Genomic DNA, 12,451 nt, shown 5'->3' on the forward strand with positions numbered 1-12,451 from the left:
CACGGATGAGACCTTATCTAGAATATTGCATGCAATTCTGGTCTCCCATGTTAAGAAAGATTAATTCAAACTGAAACAGGTGTAGAAAATGGCTCCTTGGATGATCAGAAGACTGTAAAACCTACCATCTGAGAGGAGTCTCAAAGAACTTTGTTCAGTCGAATCAAAAGAAGGCTGAGGGGAGATATTGTGGCTCTCCATAAATACATCAGAAGGATAAATAACAGGGTAGGGGAGGAATTACTTAAATTAAATGCCAACGCTGACACAAGAAACAATTGATGTAAACTGTCCATCAAGAAGTATGGACTTGAAATTAGGTGGGTTTTAATCATCAGAGGATTGAAGTTCTGGAACAGCCTTCCATGGGGAATAGTTGGGCCAAGAATCCTAACTGGCTGCAAGGCTGAGTTTGATAAGTTTATGAAGAGGGATAATGTGATGGAACTGCCCACAATGGCATGGATCTGATCTGCGACTGCTAATAGCAAATATCTCCAATGGCTTGTGATGGGACACAAGAAGGGGCGGTCTCTGAATTACTTCAGAGATTATTTTCCCCAGATGTCTGGCTGTTGGGTCTTTTTCTGGGTCTAACTACTCACCATATTTGGAGCCCTGAAGGACTTTTCCCCTGTGGCAGACAGCCTGGGCACAAGTTACTTGCAGGTTTAAACTAGAGTACATGGTGAAGTCTCTGTATCTGGAGATCTTTAAATAATGATTTGAGGCTGTCAGTAACTCAGCCAGAGGTTAGGAGTCTATTACAGAAGTGGGTGGGCAAGGTTCTGTGACCTTCAATGTGTAGGAGGTCAGGCTAGATGATTATGATGCACCCTTTTGGCCTTACTGTCTATGACGTGTATTGAAGGAACATTCATTATTCCCAAATGTTTCTATATGATAGTATGTTTACAACCTTTCCATAGCAATTTAATAGTGTTAATGATGATTGTCACAGGAATAGTATCTCTATCATTATTAGAGTCTAATAAAGCCAAGCCACTTTAGTTTTTCCTCCGAAGACATTATGATTTTATCTACTTTGTATTAAAGAACAGGAATTTGCTTTATTAAATCTTTTTGGTATGTTATAGTGGGTAGCTAAATTGTACCCCTGAACTCAGCAAAGAAAGCAACAGTACAGTAGTAACAACAGACTTTGTTTATAGTTAGAGCAGACTGTAAATTTAGGGTGTGCCTAGAGTGCACCTTTCTGTCAGAATAAACTACACAAAACCCTTAACCCTCATGGAATGAGAGTTACAGGGATGCTGGAATAGTGTGCCCACTATTTCGGGATGCACTATTAAAGATACAGCGTTGCTATTTTGGGATACTTCTGGTATCCCGAAAGAGTAAGGGTGTGTCTAGACTACAGAGTTTTGTCAACAAAAGTGGACTTTTGTCGACAAAACTATACCTGCGTCTACACTACCGCAGTTTTGTCGATGCTGGTAAACCTCATTTTACGAGGCATAACGCCTTTTGTTGACAGAGTTCTGTCGACAGAAGGTGTTATTGCATCTAGGGTTGTTTCTAGACTACAGGGTTTTGTTGACAAAGCAGCTTGCTTTGTCGACAGAACTGAATGTAGACTAGACACTCTTTGTTGACAGAAGCTTTGTCGACTGTATCTGTCGACAAAACTTCTGTCAACAAAAGCCTGTATTCTAGACGTACCCTAATGCAGTTTAGTCATACCCCTAGATACCCAAGAATATGAGACTATTCAGATTACTGGATTTAAAATGTTAACACAAACTACAGAAAACTATTGGTCATTGAATGCATTGACTCTGGCAAATAATAACAAAGCTTAAAGAAGGATTGACTAATTGGAAAATAAGTGGAATAATTAATAGTGTCATTTATGTAACAAATGTAGCTATAACTGGCTGGACACTATTAATTGTGAATACATTCTGCCAATTAACTCTTTGTGAATTGCTCATGAACAGATCCTTATTTGAAAGCTCCTTTTCTCTTTAAGAATTATGATTTTTTCATTTATGTTTAATATAATTTGCAAGATAGATTGTATTAAGAGCTCTTAGTCTGTACATTGCTTATAAAATAATTAATTGTAAATATCCATAATGGGTTGGTTTTAAGTAAAGTCAGCTTAGTTGTAAACACAACAAAGAATCCTGATGCACCTTAAAGACTAACCTATTTATTTATGACACCATCTACTGATATCCTTTTGGTTTGAGATTAAGAAAGGTTCTAGGACTTTTAACATTCAATAAGTTGATTTATGTTTGGCATTGAACCAACAGATCTTAGTGATGGCTCATTTTTACACTTGAAATAAACAACTAAATAAGAGAGGTTACTTGTGTGTACCATAAATCCTTTCATGTTAAGATAATAACAAAGTATGAGAAACTGATGACTATGTTTCTGCAATATCTGGATATCTCTGCTTCAAAAAGAAACATGGTGCTCAACTTTACACAATTTCACACTTTGCCTTTGCAATTAGAAAATATTACTTTAAATTACATGTATTTAGACAATAAGAACATAAGAATAGCAGTACTGGATCAGACCAATGTTCCATTCACTCAGTGTTCTGTGCTCTCAGAGTTGCAGGTGCCAGATGTTTCAGAGTGAATGAACAGAGCGGGGAAATTATCAAATGATTCACCACATGTCATTCATTCCCAGCATCTGGCAGTCAGAGGCTTATGGATATACCAACCATGTTGCATCACTGAAAATGTTGGCTATTAGCCATTGATGGACCTATTTTCCATGAATTTATCTAATTCTTGTTTTATATCAGTTATACTTGACTATACATTTGTATGAAGAAGTACTTCCCTAAATTTGTTTTAAAGCTATTGTTTATTGATGTCATTGAGTGTTCCTGGTATTTCTGTTATATGCAGAGGTAAATAAAACTTCTTTTTTCACTTTCTCCATATCATTCATGATTGTATAGAATTCTATCATATCCCCCTTTAATCATCTCTTCTAAGTTGAATACTGCCAGTCTTCTTAATATGTCTTCATATAGAAAGCATCCTACACTGCTCATCATATTGTTGCTCTTCTTTGTACCTTTTTCAATTCTAATTTTTAGGTGATGCAGCAAGACGTGATATTTAAGATGCAGGCATACCATGAATTTATATACTGGCATTGTGGTATTTTCTAGACCTTTCCAAGTGGCTCTGAACATTATCTTTTCTTGATTGGTGCTGCATATTACATGGATGTTTTTAGGGAACTATCTATGATGACTCCAAGCTCTTTTTGAGTGGTAACAGCTAATTTAGAACCCAGCTTTTGTATATATAATAGGGATCTTTTCAAAGTGTACGATCCCTTTGTTAATCTTCACAGTGAGCTTTTGACTTAACCCATATGAGTAAATTTGTGTCATCAACAAACTTGGTTAACTTATTCTTTATTCCTTTTTCCAGATGATGTCTGAATACGTGAACAGAACAAATCATAGTACAGCTTCTTGGGGGGACCCCACTGTTTAGCTCTGTTCCCTATGACAACTGAGCACTTATTTGTATGCATTTTTAATGAGTTACTGAACCACGAGAGGATTGTCCCTCTTACCTTATGATAGCTTACGCTGCCTAAAACCCTCTGGTGTGGGTCATTGTAAAAGGCTGTGTGAAATTCCCAGTACACAATAACAACAATAAACCACATGCTAATTGGCACCCTTAAAGAATTTGAGCATAATTTGACATAATTGTAAGGAAAGTGTGATAGGGTGGTCTAGGCCCTGATGCTCCCAGCTAGCAGTCTTACTACCCTCCACCCCCAGAGAGAAGAGCAAAAGAGAGGTCCTCCAAGCAGGGGAGTGACCAACAGCTTAATATCTGGTTGGTGGTTGGTTTCAAGCAGAGTGGCCCAAGGATCAGTTATAGAGCTGGGTTTGTTCAACATCTTTACTAATGCCCTGGATGAGGGGATGGTTTGCACCCTCAGCAAATTTGCAGATGAAACTAAGCTGGGGGAGAGAGAGACACATTGGAGGATAGGGTCCAGAGTGACTTAGACAATTGTAGGATTGGGCAAAAAGAAATCTGATGAGGTTCAACAAGGACAAGTTCAGAGTCCTGCACTTGAAATGGAAGAATCACCACCACTGCTACAGGCTGGGGACTAACTGGCTAAGCAGTACAGCAGAAAACGACCTGGGGATTACAGTAGATGAGAAGCTGGATAAGAGTCAACAGCGTGCCCTTGTAGCCAAAAAGGCTAATGGCATACTAGGGTGCATTAGGAGGAGCAATTCCAGCAGATCTAGAAAAGTTATTATTTCCCTTTATTTGGCACTGGTGAGGCCACATCAAGAGTACTGGTGTCCAGTTCTGAGCCCCTCACTATAGAAAGGATGTGGATGCATTGGAGGATATGTTTTGAAAGAGGGATGTAAATTAGACATATCAAAATTGCAAATGAAGCCAGGATTTGAATTTCCTGTGCTTTATTTGCATAAATGCGTCTCGGCCATTTTAAAAAATGCTATTTCAAAAGTGAAACCACAGCCTAGATGCAGTTTTTTCCAAAAGAAAAGCCTTTTTCAAAAGATCCTGTACTCCTCAAAAAATGAGGTCTACAGGATCTTTCGAAAAAGCCTTTTCTTTTAGAAAGAACTACATCTAGACTGGTTTCACTTTCGAAATAGCATTTTTGGAAAAAACGCCATGACACAATTATGCTAATGAAGCATGGAAAATTTAAATCCCAGCTTCATTTGCAACTTCAATATGTCTAATTTACATCCCTCTTTTGAAAGAAGGATGTAGTCTAGACATAGCCAGAGAGGGTCCAGCGGAGGGAAACCAAAATGATTAGGGGGCTGGAGCACATGACCTGCTAAGGGAGGCTAAGAATTTTGGGCTTATTTAGTCTGCGGAAGAGAGGAGTAAGGGGGGTGTGACGGGGCGAACAGGCCCCGCACTGCAGGGCTGGGAGTAGCCCAGGCCCAGATGGCTGAGAGGGCCCCGCCCTTCCGGCCCTGCTGGGCATGCTCCCAGCAGAGGCCAGGTATAAAGGCAGAGGGAGCCCAGCAGGCGAGAGAACAGCTGGGGGAGGGAGGAGACCAAGCCAGGCCAGTGTTTTTGCAGCCGCTGGGACCAGAGCCACTGCCTGTGCTGGACCCTGACACCAAGGAAGCGGACCCTGACTCCAGGAGGCCGGAACGTACCCACAACCCCAGCAGGTCCTGCCTCAGAGGCCAATGGGCCCCTGGGGAACTGGGGCGTTGTAGGAAGCAGCCCAGGGCAAGGGAGACAACGTTTGGCTCGGCGTGTATCGGACGGATTCCCCGCCGAGCCGGCAGGAGCCACAGACCCTGCCTAAAGGGCCCTGGGCTGGGACCCGGTGGAGCGGGAGGGCCCGGGTCCCCCTACCACACAGGCCCCCCCCGGATAACCAGGCCTGGGGCTGGGAGAGGCTCCTCAGAGGGACTAGGCCTTGGATACCGTATATCCCCTGATAGAGGGGCCTGGACTTTGTGTTGAGACATTGAGGCCGTATACCCCCTGATAGAGGGGCCGGGACTTTGTGTTAAGACATTGATACTGTATATCCCCTGATAGAGGGGCCGGAACTTCTGGGGACTTTGAGGTGCGGTATGGGCCTGGACTGAGACACGGGTCAGTATAAGGGGGTCAGCAGCCCCCGTCAGGGGCGTACCCCTGACAGGGGGATTTGACAGCAGCCTTCAACTTCCTAAAGGGAGGTTCCAAAGAGGATGGAGAAGGGGCAGTTCTCAGTGGTGATGGATGGCAGAACAAGGAGCAATGGTCTCAAGTAGGTTGGATAAGAAGAAAATCTATTTTACTAGAAGGGTGGTAGAGTACTGGAATAGGTTACCTAGGGAGGAGGTGGAATCTCCATCCCTAGAAGTTTTTAAGTCCTGGCTTGACAAAGCCCTGGCTGGGATGATTTTTAGTTGGGGTTGATCCTGCTTTGGTCAGGGGGTTGGACTTGTTAATCTCCTGAGGTCTCTTCCAGTCCTAGGAGTCTATGATTCTATCATAGAGGGGCTGTCTCTGCTATGGCCAATCAGGGCTCACCAGACTGATATAAAAGAAGCTGCTGGGATGGGGGTCATACCACTTTCTTACAGGAGGATAGCTCAGTGGTTTGAGCATTGGCTCGCTAAACCCAGGGTTGTGAGCTCAATCCTTGAGGGGGCCATTTATGAATTTGGGGTGAATCAAATCGGTCAGGGATGGTACTTGCTCCTGCTGTGAGGGTAGGGGAGTAGACTCTATGACATCTCAAGGTCCCTTCCAGTTCTAACGTTCTATGATAGGAACTTAATCCAGACAGATCTATGGACTGACTGGAAGAACAGCAGCACCGTGGACAGCTCCAAATGTGAGCTGAACTTTAGGCCTGGGTGCGAGGGAAGACTAGCCACAGGTGATTGATTACAAGACTTTATAGCACCCTGAACAGCATGCATTGAGAGCCTAACATCAGAACCCAGAGACAACTGAATGGAGTAGCATCCTGGAAAAGTGGCCTAGGGAGCAAGGTAGTAGCAGACAGAGGAGACTTGTATAGGGTCCCTGAACCATGACCATGACCAATAGGCATGGGCAGAACTGGATTCCCCCATACCCTCAGCAGCCACAGAAAGGGGGAGGGGAAGAAGCCTGGACATTTCCTCTCCTGCAGACAGCTGGGCAGAGAAATTACAAGATACACCCTCAGCCACAGAGGAGCACTCACAAGAGGGAGGACCTCTTCACAAGAAGCATAATTTCCCTTTGCAAAAGCCATGTTAACTCTCCCCCCTCATACTGTGTTCACCTATGTGTTTGGTAATTCTGTTATTTATTATGAGTATGGCACTGAAGTTAGGCTTACTGGCCTGTAATTACTAGGATCACTTTTTTTTTAATGGTGTTACATTAACTATCCTCCACTCATTAGTTACAGAGACTGAGTTAAGTGATAAATTACATACCACAGTTAGTTCTGCAGTTACTTATGTGGGTTCTTTTGGAACTCCTGGGTGAATGCCATCTAATGACTTATCACTATTGAATTTATCAGTTTGTTCCAAAACCTCTCCTATTTACACCTCAACCTCGAGCAGTTCATCAGATTTGTCATCTAAAAAGAATGGTTCAGGTGTGGGAATGTCCCTCAAAGCCTCTGCAGTGAAGGCTGATGCAAAGAATTCATTTAGCACAGGGGATACTTAGGAATGCTACAGATTCGGAGGTAACACTTTTAATGAACTCAGGCAGTTGAAACATGTTTAAAGGTGACTGCTGTTAACTTTTACAGTAGATATTTTGGGAGCACTGACATAATGGAATGGCTCATGAACAGCTAATTAGGTATTGTCAAATTACAACACTGCTGCAGAACAAAAAGCAGCTTTGGCATTTTATATAGTTCTCAGAATTGGTCTGCATGAGTGATTCACTGAAAATAAAAAGGGTATCAGCTCCACATAGCCTTAAAATGATTATGATGATTTGAGTTTCTTGCTCTCCTATGACCTGATCTAAAACCCTATGTCAATAGCAAATCTCCTGTTGACTTCACTGGATTTTGGATCAGGCACCAAAGAAGGTGCAGACTACAGGGTAAAGATGTCATTAATATTGACTTTTTTTCTTATTGTACCTTGTTGTGGAATGTTAATCCAATGGATATCCAAATTCTCAGTTCATCAGGTGTTTGACAAATTTCAAAGGTGTTTCTAGTAGCTTTATAGGTTCATCTGACACGAACTTTCCAACTTCCTTAGGAGAAATTGCAAAAAAGTTCCTGGGAACTTCGGGATATATTTTAGACAAATCAGTGCAAATTCTCTTCAAGATAATTAGTACTTTGATTATCAAATGTACTAGATGTGCAGAAGCATATTCTTTTGCTTTACCTTGTTGGGTTTTTTTCTGTCTGGAAATCTGGACAAAAATGCCTTTATATTCTTAGAGTTCAGTCTCTTAAGCCTAAGTACTGTGTGCCATTTGGGATGTGGATTTAGTTCTGAATAACTCATCTGAAATAGATACTCCTCGCTGTTCCCTGAGGGATTTATTGGCAAAACTAGCCATCTATTAACATTATCTTGGGACTCTGCACAGTGAGAATAGGTACTATAAATCTTAGTTGTATGAAAACCCAGAAGCTATAACGTTTTACTGGACAGCAAATAGAAAACTCCAATAAATTCAGACGTGTTTATTTTATTTTGAGTGAAAGAACATTTGAAGTGAAGCTGGCTTGGAAATGATTTTAAAGATAGATATCTTACCCATACAGACTACATATACCATGCAGCATGACTGCTGTTTCACACTTGTATTCATACTGTTTGGAATGCATGCAATCAGCTGTTTGCACTGGTGATTCAAAATTAGAGAACCTTGTGTTAGTAATTAGTGTGCTAATGTCTTTGGTCTTGCATGAGATTAAAATCATCAAGGAAAGATAAAATTGATACTATTTAATTATCTCTATTATTAGGGAGTCTAGAATTCAACTACTGGGTACTCTTTACTTACTACTACTCTTAAGGTTATATCTATAATGCTGAATGAGTATTAGCTCACTTAAGCCAAATCTACACTAAAGGGGAAAGTCAACTTATGATACGCCACTCCAGTTATGTTAATTACATAGCTGGAATTGATGTATTTTAAATTGCATTTTCCCGCCGTCCACACAGCAGAAGGTCGATGGGAGCAAATGGTCCCATTGGCTACCCTTACTCCTTATAAGGAGTAGGATGACCAGTGCTGATGGAGGTGCCCTCTCAGTTCACATTAGTGGGTCTTCAATAGACCTACTATATTGAACCCCGGAAGATCGACTGGCAGTGTTGATCTTCCGCGTAGTGTAGACATGGCCTTATATACCAGATATACTTAGTTTTGCCTCCATGAAGGAGGATTGATTACATGAACCTCTTTGGGTTCCCTTTGCCATACATTTCTAAGATTCTGTACTGAACTACAATGCTACTCCCCTCCCTCTGGAAAGTGGTATTGTACCTCCAAAAATCACTTTACCAGCTACTCAGCAATAACTAGCCTGCATCTTCAGCCCTAGCTGTGAACAAGTTCTTTCAAAGTCATTCTTCTCAGCAACAATGTCAAACACATGCTAGTGTTAACTACTCTTTAAAAGAGGAACAATTAACAAAATCTCCTTGATATACAGAGGTCTCTGAACATACATGTGGGGAGATGTAGTGCCAGATTTCTTCTGAATCTGTTCACCTCATTTCTATTATGTTTTTATTGGAAATGATGTCTGCTGTCTGAGCACTATATTGCTTGAGATCCATACAATTCCAGTTTCCCATTGATATCAAATGTAGTGCATGATGGACCGAATGTAGATTGGGGCTTAGATACGAGGTAGTTGTCTCACTGCTTCACTAGTCTGGTTGCAGCACCACAGGATAATTTTCAAAATCCCATCAGATGTGGGAATTTTCTATGAACTGATGAAGCCTGCAGATAATGAACTACATTTTTTCAGTAACTGACAATGCAGATAAGGGTGCACTGTCAAATTTCTCTCAATCCTATTTACCCTTCCTTTCTTTTTTCTTCATATGTGGTTGACTGTTATCAGCCTTCCCAGAGCAATCCTTCAAGTTAAAAAGGAGTAGAACTGTATATTTTTGATCAATACATTATTGACAACTCATCACCAAAGCAAAAATTTCCCTTCTGTTTAGCTTATAATTCACGTGTGGTATTATATTTGTCGTGCTATTACTTTGCTTTATTCTTATTTTTGTTTTACCAGGGAACCATCTTCTCCCAAAAGATCCAGTAACATACTGTCTCTCATCATATTTCATAATGACCCAGAATTCAACTGACACTTCTCATTCCCTTCCTTCTGTGAACATAAGAACATACGAAGGGCCATAGTGGTCCATCTAACCCAGTATCCTCTCTTTCAACAGTGGCCAATGCCAGGTTCCCCAGAGGGAATGAACAGAACAGGCAATCATCAAGTGATTCATTCACTGTTACCCATTCTAAGCTACTGATGGATTTATCCTCCATGAATTTATCTATCTTTTTTTTTTACCCTGTTATAGTCTTGGATTTCACAACATGCTTTGGCAAGGAGTTCCATAGGTTGACTTTGTATTGTATAAATAAGTACTTCCTTTTAAACATGTTACCCATCAATTTCATTTGATGACCTCCTAGTTCTTGTGTTATGGAAGGAGTAAATATCATTTCTTTAATCATTTTTCCATACAACTTACTATTTTATAGACCTTTATCTTAGTCACTCCTTTTGAAGCTCTTCACAGTCTGCTTTGGACTCAACTTTCTTGACCAGTTTTGTATCACCTGCAGATTTAGCCATCTCACTGTTTACCCCTTTCTCCAGATCATTTATGAATATGTTGAATAGAATTGGTCCCAGTACAGACCCCTGCAAGACACCACTATTCACTTCTCTCTATTTTGAAAACCGACATTTATTCCTACCCCTTTCATCCTATTTTTGAAGCAGTTATCAATCCTTGACAGGACCTGCCCTCTTATCCCATGACAGTTTAGGTTGCTTAAGAGACTTTAGTGAGGGACCAACGGCTTTCTGGAAATCTAAAAACACTATATTCACTGGATCCCCCTTTTCCACATGCTTGTCAACCTCCTCAAAGAATTCTAGTAGACTAAAATCTAGTGCAGTGATGTGCAACCTAGTATAGTAAATGGGCTTTAAGACTGTCATAACCAGGGTGGTCTCCCCGAATAGGATAGTTTCGCTAGCTGTGCTTGCATACTTAGAATCTGTGGGTTGTTCCAATTGAACCATAAATGTGCTTTGATTGGATACAGTGGGAGTGCACAGCTCTCACAGTCAAAGTTGTTTGCAATCAGCATGCATATCACTTCACGTGCCCTTGCTTTACATGCTTCACACTTTAGTAACACTAGTAGGAAAAAAATATACAGACGGAAACCAGCAGAATCTGACAATGATATGCCTGGGCAATAATAAAAAAATGTCTTCTGGGCCACACATAAAACGCTAATGGGCTGCATATGGCCCTGGGGCCACACATTGCCCGCCACTGATCTAATGACTAGCACTGCAGCTAAAAGGCCATTATTGTTATATTTAGCCTCTTTGTATTCATGCTTTTATATGGGCATGAATATATATATACAGTTGATATGGGCAACCCACAATCAGGGCAATAAAAATCTTGTGCTGTGTACTGGCAGCAGGAGATGCTCAGAGACTGAATGTCCATAACTCAGACCCTCAAACTGCTGTGTATCATCTCTCTGATATTGAGCTCCACCCACTCAGGAAGAAATTTCCCCTGAGGCCACTTCTGAAGCTGGGTGTTGGCTGGATTCGATATGTTGCCAAGACAATGCTGGGATAGCAGCAGTATTGCTAATATTATCTGTGTGTCTCATCAGCTAGCTAGATACATTCAGTATGGATTGGATTCTGTAGCAATCCCATCTCTTTTTAAAAAGTGCTTTAATTAGCACACAAACACATAGAATGTCTGTTTGAAATTCATGCTGAATCTTTCTATCCGCTGAGCTTCATTTCAAATTTGAATGCTCTTTCATCTCTGCACTGTGCTGTACCACTTCACACACAAGTCTTGGAGAAGTACCCCTCCTCATCTTACTTTAAAATCTTTAGTCCCTGCATGGACCTGTCTGCCATGTGAACCAGGCAAAATATTTCATGGCTTTTTTCCCCCTTGATTCTTTATTGGATGATTAATGATTCCTAATGAACAAAGAGGATGTGGAGGTTAACTAATCCTCAAAAAAAAAAAAGTTCTGATGATTGCCCTAAATCTGCATCATTAGAATCACAACAGAAAAGAGAAAGTGAAAAAGAGGAAGTTAATTTATTTAATTTGGAGGATTTCTCCTCACTTTAAAGCTGCAAAGATAAAACAATACAAACATTATTTAATTTTATTTAATTTTATTACAGGTGTGAAGAGAAATGGTTTGAAATCTCTTCCCTAGTAAGTGTATTTGAGGTTTGTTTAAAAACTTGTCTTTGGAGACATTTTGGGTTCTGATCTTACAATGCTCATTCATATCAGTGGCTTTACTCACAGTGGTACCCTTGACTTCAACAGAAGATGGATGGAACTATTTATTTAAGTAAGGACTACTCCTGCATAGCTGGTCCCTGGATCTGTCAGTTCTTTGCCTGGCACACAACCTTTACAAATCTTTAGTGTTGACTGTAAACTACACTGAAGAATATTAAAAACACTTGAAATTATTTTTATTTTCTTATAAAGAGACTTATTTTGTATTTAGTGCATAGAGAAATGGAAAATCTTTAATTATACAGAGACAATGATTTCCTTAAACCATCATACTGAATTTAATTAACGTCTGGTTTTGCAGTAGCAGAAATATTCATGCCTCTTAGTCCTCCGAGGTGTTCCTTTGCTATTCAAAAGAGAACT

At 40.6% G+C, this 12,451-nt stretch overlaps 1 long non-coding RNA gene across 2 annotated transcripts in view; it reads left to right on the forward strand.

The window, feature by feature from the left end:
• LOC142829182 (uncharacterized) overlaps positions 1-12,451 on the forward strand; it is an 80,703-nt gene that overhangs the window by 45,763 nt on the left and 22,489 nt on the right. The window contains exon 5 of one of the 2 annotated variants that reach the window (XR_012903579.1): positions 3,435-4,399. The exons of the other annotated variant lie outside the window; for it this stretch is intronic. This is a non-coding gene — a long non-coding RNA (uncharacterized LOC142829182). Of the gene's footprint in view, positions 1-3,434; positions 4,400-12,451 lie in introns of those variants that run through there. 2 annotated transcript variants of the gene reach the window in all.

The sequence above is a fragment of the Pelodiscus sinensis genome, chromosome 1 (assembly GCF_049634645.1).
Source record: "Pelodiscus sinensis isolate JC-2024 chromosome 1, ASM4963464v1, whole genome shotgun sequence".
NCBI classification, from domain to species: Eukaryota; Metazoa; Chordata; order Testudines; family Trionychidae; genus Pelodiscus; species Pelodiscus sinensis.